Below are 17,169 nucleotides of genomic sequence, written 5' to 3'. Positions count from 1 at the left end.
AAAAAGTATATTTTCTTGCATGTCTGAATTGAAATGCATAAATTATAATCCAAAGTGGCGTTGTGCTAAAGGCTATGCGAAACCAACTGTTTTAAATCACAATTTCCCATATTGTAAAACTTTCTTGGTTGAAAGGATAATACTTAAAACATTTTTGTGTCATCTGCTTCAGAGCATATGATGCTTCTCTGATCTGCAGATTCCTTAGGAGAAAGGATTATAACTCACCATTTTTCATCCTGTAATTGATACGCTAACTGCTTATAGAGACTCAAGATTTCAGAGTTGAAAAACAGCTACTGGCTTTTACCCCGAAGTTAAAAATGGGTCAAAACTTCAATGTGACAGAAACGCCAAAGGTGTAAAAGCAGCTCTCAAGTGACCCTTTAGAAACATTATCGATGCTGCTTTATAGAAAAACATAAAATGCCAAAAATTTAAGACTGAATTTGTTGGAATGGTTACTATGAAATATTACAATTCAACTGCCTGCTTTTCTGTAGTGCATGCTGCATTTTGAAAAACCCTATCCCTTTTGACGTGGACCGAATGTTCTCTCTCCAAAATAAAAAGAATCTGAGCCCCTTTAAGGAACTGTGGGAGACAGCACCATTTATGAGGGTAGCTTGGCTTATCAAAAAGGCTCATATACCCTTTGTAATTTGCATAAAGTTCTTCATAGCTATAGGATATTATTTAATTGTTCAATTGTTAAGGATTATTAACAATTTAGGGGTATTTTTTTCCTCAAGGAAGAGTATTTTTGTTTTAACCAATAAGTTATTGTCTTTTAGTAAAGTTATGTGCCTGTAATGACAAGAAGCCTTTTTTTTTTTTTTTATTGTGTTCAGTGCCAGCAGGAAGCATGTTAACTTCACACAGGGGGTTTATTTTTTCTGCCAGGTGCTCTTGTTCATTCCCAAATATCTGTCTGGAATGCCCACCCTTAGTCCTGCGGGCAAGGCATCTGCTTTATGAAATGTGCTCACCTGGGTTGTGGGGGGACGACATGAGAGAGAATTTGCCAGGAGCGTAAGGTGGGAGACAGCCACAGAGAGACATGCTCGTCCTGGGCCTGTGCAGTGTGTGAGGCACTGGGGCCAGTTCTATAAGCATGTCATTGCTTTTTCAAAAAGCACACACAACTTTCTATCGAAGTATAATATACATAGAAAAAATGCACATAAGTTTACAGCTAGATGAATTTTCATAAAATGAACACACCCATGTAGGTAGCCCCCAAGTTGAGAAACAGACCATGAGAGCACCCCAAAAGCCTCCTGGTTTCTCCTTCCAGTCACACCTGACTCTCCTAGGGCTAATTACTACCCTGACTTCTAGCACCAGAGATTAATTTTGTTTGTTTTTAAAATTATTTTAAAATGATTTTAGACTCATAATATGCAGAGAGTCCCTGCAAACCCTTTACCCAGCTTCCCCAAGGATTATATTACTGTAGTGCATTATCAAAGCCAGAAAATTGATGTCAGTACAATGGTAGTAACTTAGCTACAGATCTTATGCAACTTTCACTAGTTTTTACATGCGTTTTTATGAGGTTTCATCATAGTAAAATTGAGTGGAGCCCTGTCCAATATGTCTCAGTTGGTTGAGCGTCATGCTATGCACCGAAAAGGTTGCCAGTTCAGTTCCCAGTCAGGGCACATACCTGGGTTGAGGGCTCGAACCCTCTAGGGGGCATGCAGGAGGCAGCCAATTAATACTTTGCTCTTATATCAATGTTTCTCTCTCTTTACCCCTTCCCTTCCTCTCTCTCTAAAAATCAATAAAAACATATTTTTTAAATTGAATAGAAAGTACAGAGTGTTCCTATAGTCCCATACCCCTACACATTCACAGCCTCTCCACTGTCAGCATCCTGAACCAAAATGATACATTTTTCACAACTGATGAACCTATATTGACACATCATCTCCAAAGCCCATAGTTTATATTATAATCACTCTTGGTGTTATACATTCTATGGGTTGGAAAATGTATAATGACATGTATCTATCATTATAGTTTCATACAGTATGGTTTCATTGTCCTAAAATTCCTCTGTGCTCTACCTATTCATTCTTCCCTTCCCCATAACCCTGGCCAACACTAATATATATTTTTAAATATATATTTATTTTAAATATATATATCAGAGAGGAAGGGAGAGGGATAAAGAGATAGAAATATCAATGATGAGAGAGAATCATTGCTAGGCTGCCTCCTGCATACCCCCTATTGGAGATCAAGCTCGCAACCCGGGCATGTACCTTTGACTGGAATCGAACCTAGGACCCTTCAGTCCACTGACGCTCTATCCACTGAGCCAAACAGGCTAGGCCACCACTAATATTTATATGTCTCCATAATTGTTCTTTTTCCAGATATCATACAGTATGTAGCCTTTTCAGATTGGCTTCTTTCACTTAGTAATATGCATTTAAGTTTCTTCCATGTCTTTTCATGGCTTATTAGCTCATTTCTTTTTAGCACTGAATAATATCCTATTGTCTAGATGTACCACAGTTATTTATCTGTTCATCTACTGATGGACTTCTTTTTATTTGTGTGTGTGTGTGTGTGTGTGTGTGTGTGTGTGTGTGTGGTTTTTTTTTCTTTTTTTTCTTTTTTTTATTAAGGTATTATATGTGTACATATCTTACCAACCCCCCCCCCCACTCCCATATATGCCCTCCCTCCGCAGAGTCTTACGTCCATTGATTATGCTTATATGCATGCATACAAGTCCTTCAGTTGATCTCTTATCTCCACCATATTTCCCTACCCTTCCCACTGTAATTTGACAGTCTGTTTGTTGCTTTACTGTCTCTGTACCTATCTTTTTGTTCATCGGTTTATAATGTTCCTTATTATCTATAAATGAGTGAGATCATGTGGTGTTTTTCTTTCATTGACTGGCATAATGTTCTCCAATTCCATCCAGGTTGCTGCAAATGACAAGAATTTCTTCTTTTTTATGGCAGCATAGTATTCCATTGTGTAGATGTACCAGAGTTTTTTGATCCAATCATCTGCTGACGGGCATCTAGGCTGTTTCCAAATCCTAGCTATTATAAATTGTGCTATGAACATAGGGGTGCATATATCCTTTTTGATTGGTGTTTCTATAATAGTTTCTTAGGATATATTCCTAGGAGTGGAATTACTGGGTCAAATGGGAGTTCATTTTCAGTTTTTTGAGAAAACTCCATACTGTTCTCCACAGTGGTTGCACCAGTCTGCATTCCCACCAGCAGTGCATGAGGGTTCCTTTTTCTCCACATCCTCGCCAGCACTTGTCGTTTGTTGATTTGTTGATGTTGGCCATTCTGACAGGTGTGAGATGGTACCGCATTGTCGTTTTGATTTGCATCTCTCTGATGGACTTCTTGGTTGCTTCTAAGTTTTGGCAAATGAATAAAGCTGCTAAAACATTCATGTACAGTTTTTTTGGGTTTTTTGTTTGTTTGTTTGTTTGTTTGTTTGTTTTTGTGTGTGTGTATGCATACATTTTCAATTCCTCTGGGTACATACCAAGAAGTGCAATTGCTGGATTGTATGCTAAAAATATGGTTAGTTTTGTAAGAAACTGCCAAACTACCAAGTGACTATTCTATTTTCCACTCTTATCAGCAATGAATGAGAATTTCTGTTGCTCCACATCCTTGCCAGCATTTGATGTTGTATCTGGGGCATTCTAATGGGTGTGTAATGGTATCTTACTGTTTTAATTTGTAATTCTCTTATGGCATATGATGTTAAGCATCTCTTCATATGCTTATTTGCCATCTGTATATCTTCTTTGGTGAGGTGTCTATTCAGATCCTTTGCCTATTTTTAAGTTGAATTGCTCATTTTCTTATTGCTGAATTTTAAGAGTTCTTTGTATAATTTGGGAATATTTTTTCCACTAAATATGTCTTATGTGAATATTTTCTCTCATTCTGGGACTTGTCATCTCATTCTCTTGATTTGTTGCCTTTTCACTTTCTCAATGGCATTTTTTCATGAACAGACATTCTTAATCTTAATATGGTCTAATTTATTTTTTAAAAATCCCTTTTTGGTTAATGTTTCTTATTCTCTATTTAAGAACTGTGTGCCTATCCCTAAGTCACAAAAATGTTTTATATTTTACTCTAAAAGCTTTTGTATTTTACCTTTCACATTTAGATTGCAATCCAAAAGGAATTTATTTCTGTGTATGGTGTGAGATGGGGCGGGGAGTGTGTGTGTGTGTGGGGGGGGCAGTCAACATTCTTTCTTTTTTTCTCTACAGATATTTTATTGGCCTAGCACCATGATTGAAAATATAATCATTTCCCCATTGCACTGCCGTGGCATGTTGGTCATAAATCAGGTGCTGGTGTGTGTGTGTGTGTGTGTGTGTACGTGTGTTTATGTATATATATCTTATTCATTACCACAACTCTTTGTAAGAGTTGAACATTTGCAACTCTCCAAGAGTCTGCACTCAGGACTCCTGCCTTCTAGAGATGCTCAGGAGAGACCTGGCTTGAGACTGGCTGGAAGTCGGGAAATTTCTGTCTTTGGAATAAATTTTGGAGGCTTTGTTGTGCTGCAGATCTGCATTTTAGTCTTTGTTGTATGGCTTTAAACAAGTTGGTGTAGCCTGTTCCCATATATATAAAATGAAGCTAAGAATACCATTGTAACACAGTACTTGAGAGGCTAAGACAATTAAATGTACAATATTATGGTGGTTGTTATTACTATCTATTATCTTAAGAATGATGGTGAGGAGGACAGGGTGATTCTACTAAATCCTTTAAGTGCCTTAATTTTCTATCCAGACCCTAACTCCTCTTACCCCCAGTCCCCGCTATTCCTATCTCGCTGGGGAAGCCCTAAACTAAGGTCCTTGTAGGTCTGCCTCTGAGTGGGAGCCCATTGCTTTCTGTCCTCAAGGTTCTGCTTTACCCAGAGCCTCTGTTCTTTCCTAAGAGTATCTCTAGCATCCTCCCATCCCTGGGGAATTGATTAAGTGTAAATCAGGCTTGGGATGCAGAAGGAAGAGCAAGGTGTGGCAGTCAGGAAACCTTGGTTCTTAGGCTTGGCAGTGTAGTTCATATACTTGGACAATCTCAGACAAGCTGCTCTCCTTCCTTGATCCTTAGATTCTCTCCTATGGTGGGGTGAAATTATCCCATCCTGTCCCCAAGTCTCCTCGGCACTCATATTCCATAACTTCTTAATGAGATATGACACCAATAAGCTAAGGTTTATGTTAAGTTCAAGGGTAGGTTCCCGGAGGAGCTGAGAGGAGGTGTGGTCTGGGAGCTTATCCTTTCCTGGATAAGAGCCAGGTAGTCTGATTGCTTCTCTTTCTTATCTGTCCCAAGGAAAGAATCCAGAATAAGGAAATAGCTTAATGCTCAAAGATGGTCACCACAACATTGATCATACCAGTGGAAATAACCAGTTTGGAAATAATTGCTCTGCTTTATGCTCCAGACTGGTCTTCAGGATCCTAGAGTCAGCACAGAGAAATCTAATGTTGATTTGGTTTCATGAAGGCAGCCAGAGCATTTGATATAGAATCGTTTAGTCAAACATCAAATATTTCAATCACTCATTATGTCCTGGGCTAAGGAATGCCTGTATGAAAGATGACTCAGACACTATTTGTGCCCTCAGGGAGCTCACAGCTGAGCCAAAGAAGCAGAAATCTAAGGGGGTGAAGTAAACACCAATGTAAATGCTGCATTAGGGGTATGCGAAAGGTGCCATGAAAGCCCAGAGAAGAAAGAAAATGGAATAAGGGAAGACATCCTGGAGGACGTGGCATCTGGGTTTTGCAGATGAGAAGCTGGGAAGTAATTTCAGGCAGTGTCAGCAAAGGAATAGGGGGGACAGTACATCTCTATAGCTAGATTGTAGGGTGCATGGGAATGGTATAACATGCAGGAGAGGTAGGACATCAATCAAAACAGAAGACCTTTATGGGTTAATTATGAAGGGCCTTGAATGGCAGGTAAGCAGTGTTGGCTGCATCCCATGAGTGGGGGCAAGATAGATGGAGAATAGAATAACAATGGAATGACCGTCAGGTTATATTTTTAAAAAATGGGTTGGAGAAGGAAAATGGAGGTGGAATGATCAGGAGAGAGAGAGAAAGAAGCATGGAGGCCTGAGGTCCCTGAAGAGGGAAAGAAACAGAGTCCTTGTGCTTTTTAGAAGGTAAATCAATAGGTCCTGTGTGCTGAGAGGATATGAGATATGATGAGTCTAAGGTTTCTCACTCTGACAACTTCATGGATGATGGTATCCTATTCTGAATTGGGCAACCCCAGGGGAGAAGTTGGGGAAAAACAATGTCTGAACCATGTTCAGTTTAGGTGTCTAGACGGGGCAGCTAGGAGGAAGAGGAGTGGATAAATCAGCGGCTGAGCAAGAAACTGAGGCTGGTGATGTGGCTTTGGGCTTCATCAGCCTAGGGTTGGTGTGTAAAGACTTCAGAACAGAAGGCATGTCAGGGAGAGTGTATTGAGAGAAGGGAACTGAGATAGTGTGAAGAGGAGCCCTACTTTTAAGGAAGGAAAGGCAATGGAAAGACAAAAGGAGAAAAGCCAATGAAGGGGACAGAGGAAGAGCAGTCCGAGAAAACAAGGAGGGTGCAGTGTTCGAAGAAGGAAGGAGAGAGAGGCTTGAGAAGGAGGGAGCTATCAATCAGTATTGTCTTATAATGCTGGGAGGTCCAGGCAGTTAAGGGCTGAGACATGTCCTTTAAGTTTAGCAAGAAAGGATCAGAACAGGATGGTTTCCACATCAAGGAGATGAAGAGTGAAGAAGTAGAGAACAGCCAATGGAGAACACCATATATATATATATAAAATTGATTTTTTTACAGAGAGGAAGAGAGAGAAATAGAGAGTTAGAAACATCGATGAGAGAGAATCATCAATTAGCTGCCTCCTGTACAACTCCCACGGGGGATGTGCTCTCAACCAAGGTACATGCCCTAGACCGGAATTGAACTTGGGACCCTTCAGTCCCAGGCTGACACTCTATCTACTGAGCCAAACTGGTTTTGGCTGGAGACCAGCTTTTTGAGGAGCTTGGCCTGAAAGAGAAGGGGGGAAAAATGGGGCTATGACTGAGTATGCAGAGAGGCCGAGGGAGGGTCTGAAGTTGTGATGGTGGTCACAGCATTCTTTCTACCAACTTCCAGCTGGTGAACAAGATCAGAAAGTGCTATGGGGCCTTTCTCCTCTGGGCCAGGCTTCCCATGGAAAAAAGGGCCTGGGTCAAATGTCTGTTCCCTTCCCCTTTCTGGGTGTGAGTGTGCCTGTGGGCATGTGCACACCCATGTATACAGGCAACAAGAGTAAAGAGGGCCCCACCTGGTCTGCTGACAGCCCTCGGGCAGCCCCAAGTTTCCCAAGGAGGTGCAGGCCTGCATCTTTTTCTCCAAGATGAGGATGAGAAGTGGGAGGCAGGCTGTGGACCATCAGGATCTGTCAGCAGCCTCTGCAAGTCTGCCCACCATCTGGACCCTATCAGACAAGCTGGGCTTCTCCTACATTAATCTCTGATGAGCTTGGCCCGGCTTTCATTTCAAAAGCCTCCACTTCTTTTCTCTCTTCTACCAACCCCTTCTTTATACCCTTTTCCAAAATAGAACTAAAATTATCCCTTCTTCCTTCCTTGGTTTCCAGCCCAACTGGGACTGGAGAAAGAGTGGTAATTGGAGCAAAGCTCAGGATGAGAGGTGTAGGGGGAGTTGATGAAGCTGTGGGGAGGGGCTGAAGGAGGAAATGGCCAACAGAGTTTCCAATGAAGGGCGAGACAACAGAAATCTCTCAAGTGTCCAGTTCTGGCCCCTCAGAATCTACAGTCTTTCCTTCCCATCTCATACCAAGTGTCCATTCACCACCCTAGTCCTTCCTCTCCTTGTCCCACATCCATGAAAACCATTTCCTGGCACTTCTATTCCTCCCCTGGCTGCCTTAGAGATGAGGAACAACCCTCTTGGCCTGTCAGGAAGTCAGTCCCTGAAACAGGAGCTTCCAGGGTCATGAGCCAGGAACTTGTGGAACTTGGTCTTCTATCTTCCTCCCTCTGCATTTGAGCCAAAGTCAAGGACCAGTGTGTACGATCATTGGAGAGTGAGGAGAGGACATGTGGCCAAGTCTAAAAGTCTAGGTTAATGGGAGTCCATTCTTATTAAGTTCTTGCCTATGTGAGGCTATTTCTTTCTGTTTTCAGGAAGTAAAGATTCATTCACTAATGGAGACTGATTATATGGGTGCAGGATGCATTTGGCAACATGTAACTAAAAACCCAGCTCAAACTGAATCAAACAAGGAGTGAATGTATGAATTCACATAACGAGAAGTTCAGAGATAAAGTGGGCCTCAGGACAGGTTGACCCAGCAGCTCAGCCATACCATGGAGGATTCAGATTCTTTCTGTTTCTCAGCTTGCCTTGCTCCATGCCGTACGATGCGTACCTCCTAGTTATAAGGTAGCTGCCAGAAGAAAGGGGGATTTCCCCCTCTTTATTCAGTTTAATGGGAAAGAGAAAAACAATCTCTCCTCTACTATGGAATTAAGTCTTTCTCTTGAGTCTAATTGGACAATTTTAGGTCACATGCCCATCCCTGGACCAACAATGGTAGTTACCAAACCATAAGCCAAACACAGCTAACCACTTGTTTATTTATAGACCACAAGCTAAGAATGGTTTTTACATTATTAAGTGGTTATATTTTAGTGGTTATATAAGCACCCATGTAAAATAACTTTCATATGCTTTTTAGCCCTCAAAGCCTAAAATATTCACTATCTAGTGACCTCTTTACAGCACCACAAATTTGTTGCTTTTTTCATGCCAGCCACTACCACATACAGAAATTTCTAGTCTGTGTGTCTTTTATCATATCTCAATTATTCATACCTTCTGTTTACGAGCATGCTTGGTGAGTCTTGGCTTCTGCTGACTCATGGGTGTACTTACTCGTGGCTTGCAGACTCATGGCACTGGTTACTAAGGCCTCTACTGCATACCAGACTTTTTTTTCCCTCCCACTTTCTGCTCCTACCACCAAATGAACAATATTGTCTATTTCATATTCAAGGTATCTAAGAGAAAAACCTTGATTTGTTTGGTTAAACAAGTCTCTACTGGGCATAGATCTCTAGTCAGACCTTCCCTTGTCCCAGTCTTGCCCCTGGCTCCCTCTCTATTCCAAGATTAACAGAGAAGTTCCTATCTAAATACCTGGCTCAAACTAAGCTCTGTGAATATCCTGTTAAAGCTTTATTGTTCACACTTTCTAGTTTGTATTTTATGACCACTGAGCTAGAGGACTGAGCTGAAGTTTCTTTAAGAAAAAACAAAATCAATATCTAAGCCACTATCTAAGATCTATCATGATCTTCTGTGATTGAGGAAATCTTTGAGCTCATTGCAAGGAAGCCCCATTACCAGTTCCTGGAGCATTTCAAACACATGAAATTACTTACAGACAAGTAGGAGGTTATAAAAATTACTATCTCTTGTCATCTTATTGCCAAAATATTATTGCAATAACAGAAGAAATGTTAAAACTAAGAATAAAACTGCAGTAGCCCTGGACAGCCAGAAAAAGGGATAGCAATCACCTACAAATCCTAATTATATTCTGGAAGATTTAAAACAGATTAGATTGGATTGTAAAACAGATTGAAAGAGTCATTAAACTGAACAATCACAGGAAACCCTTCCAAAAAAACCAAACCAAAACAAAACAAAACAAAAAAACCCATACAGTTCCTGATGGCAATATAAAAGAACTTGTGATTTTAATTACTATATTCAGAGATATTTGAGAGGTGCTCACATATATAGAATAACATGACAGAGACCGAATCACACACGTTTACCAATCCCCTCTCTGTGCTCACCAGGAAACTATATCTTTAGCTCCTTGCAGTTAGGTTGGGTCCATGTTCCCTTCACTAGGAAGTTGGCAAAAGTAATGGGCAGCACTTTCAGAGGAGTTTTTATGCTTTCTCTTCCCCTTTCAGAGCGACCTGGCAGCCAAACGTGGAGATGGTGGCATAAGATGGGAGTACCTTGGCTTCAGTACTTGGAGGAGAAACTGAGGAGAGCTACCCAGAATGCTTCAGACTGCTCCGACTGTTGGACAAATGAGAAATAAAACCGTTATTGCAATCAATCATCGTGGTTGGGGGACTGTTGTTTCAAGTGCATGCTTAAATCCTTATATAGAACACATAAAATTCTATTTTTGAAACTCTCATGATTTCTTGGGAATAAGAACCTCATTGGAAGGGGGCAATAACTGAAGACCTGATGGACATACTGAAGACTAAATCAGTGAACTGAAAAACAGTGCCAGGAATTCCCTCAAAATACAGGGTGGAGCAAAAGTAGGTTTACAGATGTTTGTTCTGAAAATAATACAATGATTAATAAGTAATAATTCAAGAATAAGCCGAAACCGGTTTGGCTCAGTGGTAGAGCATCGATCTGCGGACTGAAAGGTCCCAGGTTCGATTCCGGTCAAGGGCATGTACCTTGGTTGCAGGCACATCTCCAGTGGGGGGTGTGCAAGAGGCAGCTGATCGATGACACTCTCTCATTGATGTTTCTAACTATCTATCCCTCTCTCTTCCTCTGTGTAAAAAAATCAATAAAATATATTTAAAATAAAGAATAAATTCTGTGTTTTCTGTACTCACAACTGTAAACAACTGTGTTTTGCTTTAAGCTGCTAAGTCTGGGGATAATTTATGTAGCAGTAGATAACTAACAACCCACCAGAGAGTGGAGGTTTCGGGGTAACCACACAGTCTGAAATCTGAGGAAAGGCAGGGCCCCCCAAGCAGAGACAGGATGTGAGCATTTGCTGACCTATGGCAGAGTATGAGGAGATGAGGTCTAGGTGCCATAGAAAGGGGTAAAAAGAATAGAGGTGATTTAAAAAAGATCTTGACACATCAAATAACTTATTTTCCTATTTTTAATTGAAGTATAATTGACACATAACATTATATTAATTGCAAGTGTACCCTCCTTCTCCTTGCTTTGGATTTAGTTTATTCTTTATTTTCCTTATTTTTTTGAAATGAAGACATAAAACTGGTGTATAGCTCTTCCTCTTTTTAAACATAGGCATTTAATGTTACAAATAGCCACCTGCACAGTTCTTTGGCTATGCCCCACTCGTTTTAATTTGTTGTATTTCCATTTTCATTCAATTCAAAATGTCTTCTAATTTCTCTTACAGCTTCCTCTTTGACTGATGGGTTTATTATAAATACATGTTTAAATTACAAATATTTGTGGATTTCCCAGACATCTTTATTTTATTATTATTAAATTCTAGTTTAATTCTGTTTGGTAAGAGAACATACCTTATACAATCTCAAATTTTTAAGCAATTTTCTCAAGGTTTGTTTAGTAGTCCAGAATATGTTCTCTCTTTCTTAAGTGTTTTATGTGCACTTGAAAAGAATGAGTATTTGGCTGTTGGTGAGTGGAGTTTTCTTTAAGTGTCAGTTAGGTCAGTGTGAGCAGCTTTTCTTGTGCTTATTGCCATTTGTGTATCTTCTTTGGAGAAATGTCTGTTCAAGCCCTTCCCCTTTTGAAATTTGTGTAGTTTGTTTCTTTATTATTGAATTGTAGGAGTTCTCTATATATTCTAGATTCAGCCATTATTAAGATAATTTTTCTTTCCCTTCTCTCCTTTTGGATCTTAAGTTATATGGATTTGGGATATCTTTATATTATTTCACAGGCCATTGAGACTCTGTGTTTTTTTGTTTGTTTTTTTCTTCCCCCCAGCCTTTCAGTCTTTAATTCATTTTGGATCATTCCTCTTATTATTGTCTTCAAATTCACTGATCTTTTCTTCTGAAGTCTCTAATCTGTTGTTAAACCCATTTTCGTTTAAAGTTTGTGTTCTCATCTGTAGAAGTTCCATTTTCTGTTTTTTACACCTTCCATTTCTTTCCTCATAATTATATTTTTTCTCTACATTCTTGAGCATATTTGTAATAGTTATTCATAATAGTTCTTATCTGCTAATACCACCTTTGTAATTTCCATGTCTTTTTCTATTGACTGAGTTTCCTTCTTGCTATGAATCACATTTTCCAGCTTTGTTGCATATCTAGTAATTTTTTATTGAACTTTGTACATTATTATTATGTTGTTGAGTGCACTTTTTCTCCTAAAGAATATTTAGACTTCGTTATAACTTATAGTTAAGTTACTTACATATCAGCATGGTCAATTTGAGGTTTGTTTCAAAACTTAATTAGGGCCAGGTAAGAATAAGATTTACTCTAGGTCTACGTTAGTCCTATTTCTAAGGTGTGACCCTTTCTAGAGGGTCAAAAAGTGCCCTGGATGTTCAGTGAGGTCTCTCCTCTCTGACTGGTAAGAACTTGAATGCCCCTCAGCCCCGTGTAGCTCTAAGACTTGCTCAGCTTACCAATGACCCAGTAGTTCTTTGCTCAGCCTTATGGATTTCTACCCTACACACATGCTCCTTAGTCTTCAGCAACAGACTTAATCTATGCAGATTTCTGGAGCCCTTGCTCTGCACAGCTCCCTCTACTACAGTCTCCGTCACACAAATTCCAGTCTGTCAGACTTCCTGAATTTGATCTCTGTCACTTCAACTCAGTGAGACCACCATGCACTGCTACTGCTGGGCTGCTTCCTCTCTGTGCCTTGTTCCAGCAAATGTTTCCCGACAGAAAGCGGCGATTTTCTAGTGAGACTCATATCATTTGTTTCCCTTCTTTTGAGGGTCCCAGCCCTGCATTGCCTGCTGTCCAATGTCTAAAAACACATATTTCATGTATTTTTGTTCAACTTTCTAGTTGTAGTAGGTCTGTAATTGTAGGTTACTGTGCTGTGAGGTCATGCACATTTTCAATTTCTAAAAGCTCTTTTTTTTTTTTTTTTTTGCTTTCTGATTGTGCTTTTACATATAATTCTCCTATTTTATGAATGCTGAATTATCTTCATGAATCATCCTGGGAATGTCGATTAGAATACTGTTCATGTCCTTCCTGTTTCTTAATTTGATGTGTTTCACTGAGCAAAATTTCCATTGCCATCTCAACTTAGACACCATTCTGGGTTTGTCTATTATTTTAAAGTAGATAGTGAGCTTTGCTTGACTGATACTATCCTATATAATAAAATCCTAATATGCAAATTTTCTCCTCCACCGGGAGTTTGACTGCTCACTATGACGCGAGCTGACTATCACGGGTGGCACGGAACATGATGGGCATTGGTGATGCAGTGCTGGCGGCGGGCAGTAGTGGAGGCACTGCCAGCCCTGATGGGCCCTGATGAGAGTGGGACCGAGGTGGGATGGTGGCGTAGCGGTGCCAGGCCAAGGCAGGTGCAAGCAGGGCCCAATCGCCCCAGTGATTGCCTCACAGATGGTGACCAGCACAGATGGGAGTGGGGGCTGGGGCCGCTGCCTGGCTTCCAGACACTGAGGGAGCAAGCAGAGGCTGATAACTCAGGTGGAGGAGGTCACAGGGTTCCAGGGGCCCAGGTTCTGCTTACCTCCCAGGGGTTATGACCTGCCTTTCCATGCCAGACATTCACACTTTGATGACCAGCCAGGCCTAGGGACTGCACCCATGCATGAATTTTGTGCACTGGGCCTCTAGTTTTTAATAAAAGTCTAGATTAATCAGAATTGGTCCTTTGTGGAGTTCGTCAGCAGCTGTGTTAGTGGTTGGCTGGGGGAGTGGGAGACATACCATAACCATTCACACACTAGGTGGATGCCGGTTCCTTTGCTGGTGGGATCACAAGGATATTTCCCACATAATTCTAACAACTATTGTAACTATTATTCCAGTTTACAGCGAGAAAACTGAAGCTCAGAGATGTTCAGTAACTTGCCAAGGCCACAGAACTATTGAGGGAAGCAGCCAGGATTAGACCTCAGGCAGCCTTGTCCAACCTGTACAACTCCCCCCGCCCCCTTCTGTATAGCTCCCAGAAACTCCACCTATCTGGTCTACTGATGCAACTATATACCCTGCTTTTCATTACAGGCACTGATATTTTCCAGTTTAAAATTGTCCTGTATATTTCATGAAGCTTTTCGTGTGAGTATTTTAAGAATATTCATGGCAATTGCCGAAACAGGTTTGGCTCAGTGGATAGAGCATCAGCCTGCCGATTGAAGGGTCCCAGGTTCGATTCCGCTCAAGGGCATGTACCTTGGTTGAGGGCACATCCCCGATGGGGGGCGTGCAAGAGGCAGCTGATCGATGACTCTTTCTCATCAATGTTTCTAACTCTTTATCTCTCTCCCTTCCTCTCTGAAAAAAAATCAATAAAATATATAAGAATATTCATGGAAATAGTTGATTTTTTTTTTGAATCATGCAACTATATTCCACAACATTTTCCCCCCATGTTATAAACTATGTAACTTAAGTACTTCTTTGAGTTAAAGTCCTCAGTGAAACTAATGAACAAAGGAATAGACACTTTTGAGGGACTTCATGTATTCTTCGTAAAATAAAATGTTCATACATTTTACCAAGCCATCCCCAGCAAGCAGTGCATAAGGTCACCAGCTACATCATGGGGTGTCATTTTTAATTGGTGTTTCTGGGAGACCTGAAGCTTCTGAGATGTCTAATGGTGGAATTGGAGGCACAGTGACATATGGGCAGGAGAGATATTTTTGGGAGCAGTCCCTTCCCTGTACCTCCCAAATCCCTTGCAGACCCCCTTTCTCCTGAGGGGGCCCCTCCTGCACATGCTGGGGGCAGGGCCTGGGCTGGGGCACCTCTGCCAGGATCCCGCTGATCTATGTTCTTGCCTGACACTCGGCAGCTGTCGTGGAGGCGTGGGCTGCAGGCGCTGCTCCCCACGGGCCGTGTGCAGGCTGCAGGCCGGGGATCCTTTCCCGCCTAATCCGAGGGGCACTGAGGTGGGGAGGGAGACAGCTGGGTGTAACTGATCTGCAAAGGAATGGAATGGCCAGGCCTCCCAGTGCTGGGCCGGGCCGTCTGCAGGCCGCCCTCCCCAGCTGCCGAGCCTTTAACCCTTCCCTCTCTTGCTTCTCTCTCCCCTCCATCCTGGGAGGTAGTGTCACCCAGCTCCGCCAAGTCCCAGGAATGACCCCAGAGGGGCCTGAACACCTTGGAGGGGACCTGGCCTTGAGACAGTTACTGCTGGGGAAGCAAGGGCAAGAGCAAAAGGCCTGGGGTTTCTCTGGCGAGTTTCCTGTCTTAGAAGGAGACAGAGGTCTCCAAAGGCCCAGTGAGTGGTTCCGATAGCTGAGGCTGTGAGGTCAGAGCGGGGAGGCCCAGCCTGAGTTGGAGCTTCGGGAGGACTCCCTGGAGGAGGCAAGGAAAGGAACACTGGGTTTGGAGTCTGTGCTGCCTTCACCATTGCTCACTTTGCAGTAAGACCTTGGCTGAGTCGCCCTCTTTCTAGAACCAGTGTCTTGCTCCTGAAAACGTGGAGTTCCAAGAAGATGTTTTCCAAGGTTCTATACATAGTGGTAATAATAGCTCCATTCACTTAATGCCTAGTATAGGCCAAGAGCTTTCTCACCATCACTTGGCCAGATTCTCATTCCCATTTTAATGACGAGGAAACTGAGATTTGGAGAGAATAAATCACACCGCTGTTCAGAGGCAAGAGTCTGTCCTCGTAATCCAGGCTCCTTCACTGCACCCTGCTCCTCCTTCAGCTCCAGCAACCTATAAACGATGATTTAGTTCAGGTAGAATAAGGCAGGATATACAGTTGGCTGGGGTACGGCAGAGGCAAAGGCTTGGCGATGAGCCCCAGAGCTCTTGGGCGAAGGGTGGTCTAAGGCTGGGTAGGGCTCTTTGTTCCTGCTCTTCTCCTGCCCTGGGCACAACTGGGCTGGGATCTCCTGGCTCAGCTGGGCAGCCTCACACATGGCCACAGCCTCTGCAGTTGTCCAGCCCGTTGCCATCCATGATCTCACTTGACCCCCATGCCAACCCTGGGATGCAGAACCTGTCCCTCCTTCTCACAACAGAGGGCTGACGCTTGAAATTTGCCATCGTCCTCTCACTGACAATTGGCTGAAGAGAGACTAGAAAGCCCTTTTCACTGCTCCCCTCTGGCTTGCTGGAGGAAGGGTCCTAGAGAATGAGCTACTGGGCCCCCACCAATCCTCTTCATGCTCCCTCCTGGTCGGAAAGGAGAGTCTGAGTATGGGCTCTGGAGTGACACAGCATGAGCTCAGATCCTGGCTCCTCCACTCTCCAGCTGTGCAGCTGCCTAACGTCTCTGGGCCTTAGCTTCCTCACCTGTTGTGAAGGAAATGTAGGTGAAGAATGAATGAATGTGTGAACTACATCCCCCTGCTCTAAGCAGAGCATAGGCATAGACCAGCAAGGAGGCCCCCGACGAGCAGAATCTAGGGGTGTGGTGGTGCTAGGGACGGAAGAGAAGAATCCTGTGGGCTGGAGTTACAAGGCGGGTGTGAAGGTTAGGCAAGAACTGTCTAGGAATATCGAGAAGGGCATTCCAGATGAGGCAAAGGCCTCGGGTAAAGGTCAGAGGCAGGAATGGACCTGTGTGGGAGGAGCAGGGATGGAGTTTGGGTCCAGATGGCTGGGGGGCACTGGCCTACAGGGAGGTGAGTCTTCATGGCAAGTGAGGGCTGAGTGGCAAGCCTAGAGAATGGCTCAGCTCTCTCCAAGGTTGCAGCAGTTGAACCCATCCTGTTACCCTCCTTACCCCCTCTCCTCCAATTCCCTGGGCTGCCAGGACCTCTGGACAAAGGCTGGGTGGGAGAGACAGCTGTGCAGGCCTCCTGCCTGCTGCAGGGGATTAGTTGGCACCACCACAGTAGTGGGGGGCGGGGGAGACCTGGATCCCTGGCGCTGTCCACCCATATACCCTTTAACTTTTTGCTGCCCAGACTCCTCACTTTCACGTTTAAAGGCATGTTCCTGCTCATTTCTCAGTGCTCTGTGTTAGACACTGGGGACATAGACATTGGGGACTGCCTTTTTCCATCACTGTCCCAGCCCCAGGCCCTCTGAGACCCTTGATGTCTCTCCCAGCAAAACCTTTCTTCTCTTTCCACTGGCTCCTTTCAGGACATATGGTCAAGACACTGCCTTCTTCAAACCAGCAAATAAACCTTTTCTGGACCT

The 17,169-nt window shown here is 42.8% G+C and overlaps 1 long non-coding RNA gene across 3 annotated transcripts in view; it reads left to right on the top strand.

Moving 5' to 3' along the window:
* The window catches only part of LOC311628261, a 42,623-nt gene extending 32,238 nt beyond the window's left edge, over window positions 1-10,385 (top strand). For all 3 annotated transcript variants that reach the window (XR_014795987.1, XR_014795988.1, XR_014795989.1), the window contains exon 4: window positions 10,033-10,385. This is a non-coding gene — a long non-coding RNA (uncharacterized lncRNA). The remainder of the gene's footprint in view (window positions 1-10,032) is intronic.
* Window positions 10,386-17,169: the final 6,784 nt, after the last annotated feature.

This window comes from Pipistrellus hanaki (assembly GCF_964339955.1).
Source record: "Pipistrellus hanaki genome assembly, chromosome: 9".
Taxonomy (NCBI): Eukaryota; Metazoa; Chordata; class Mammalia; order Chiroptera; family Vespertilionidae; genus Pipistrellus; species Pipistrellus hanaki.
The sequence above is the reverse complement of the archived record's forward strand: the minus strand, read 5'-3'. Positions and strand labels throughout refer to the sequence as shown.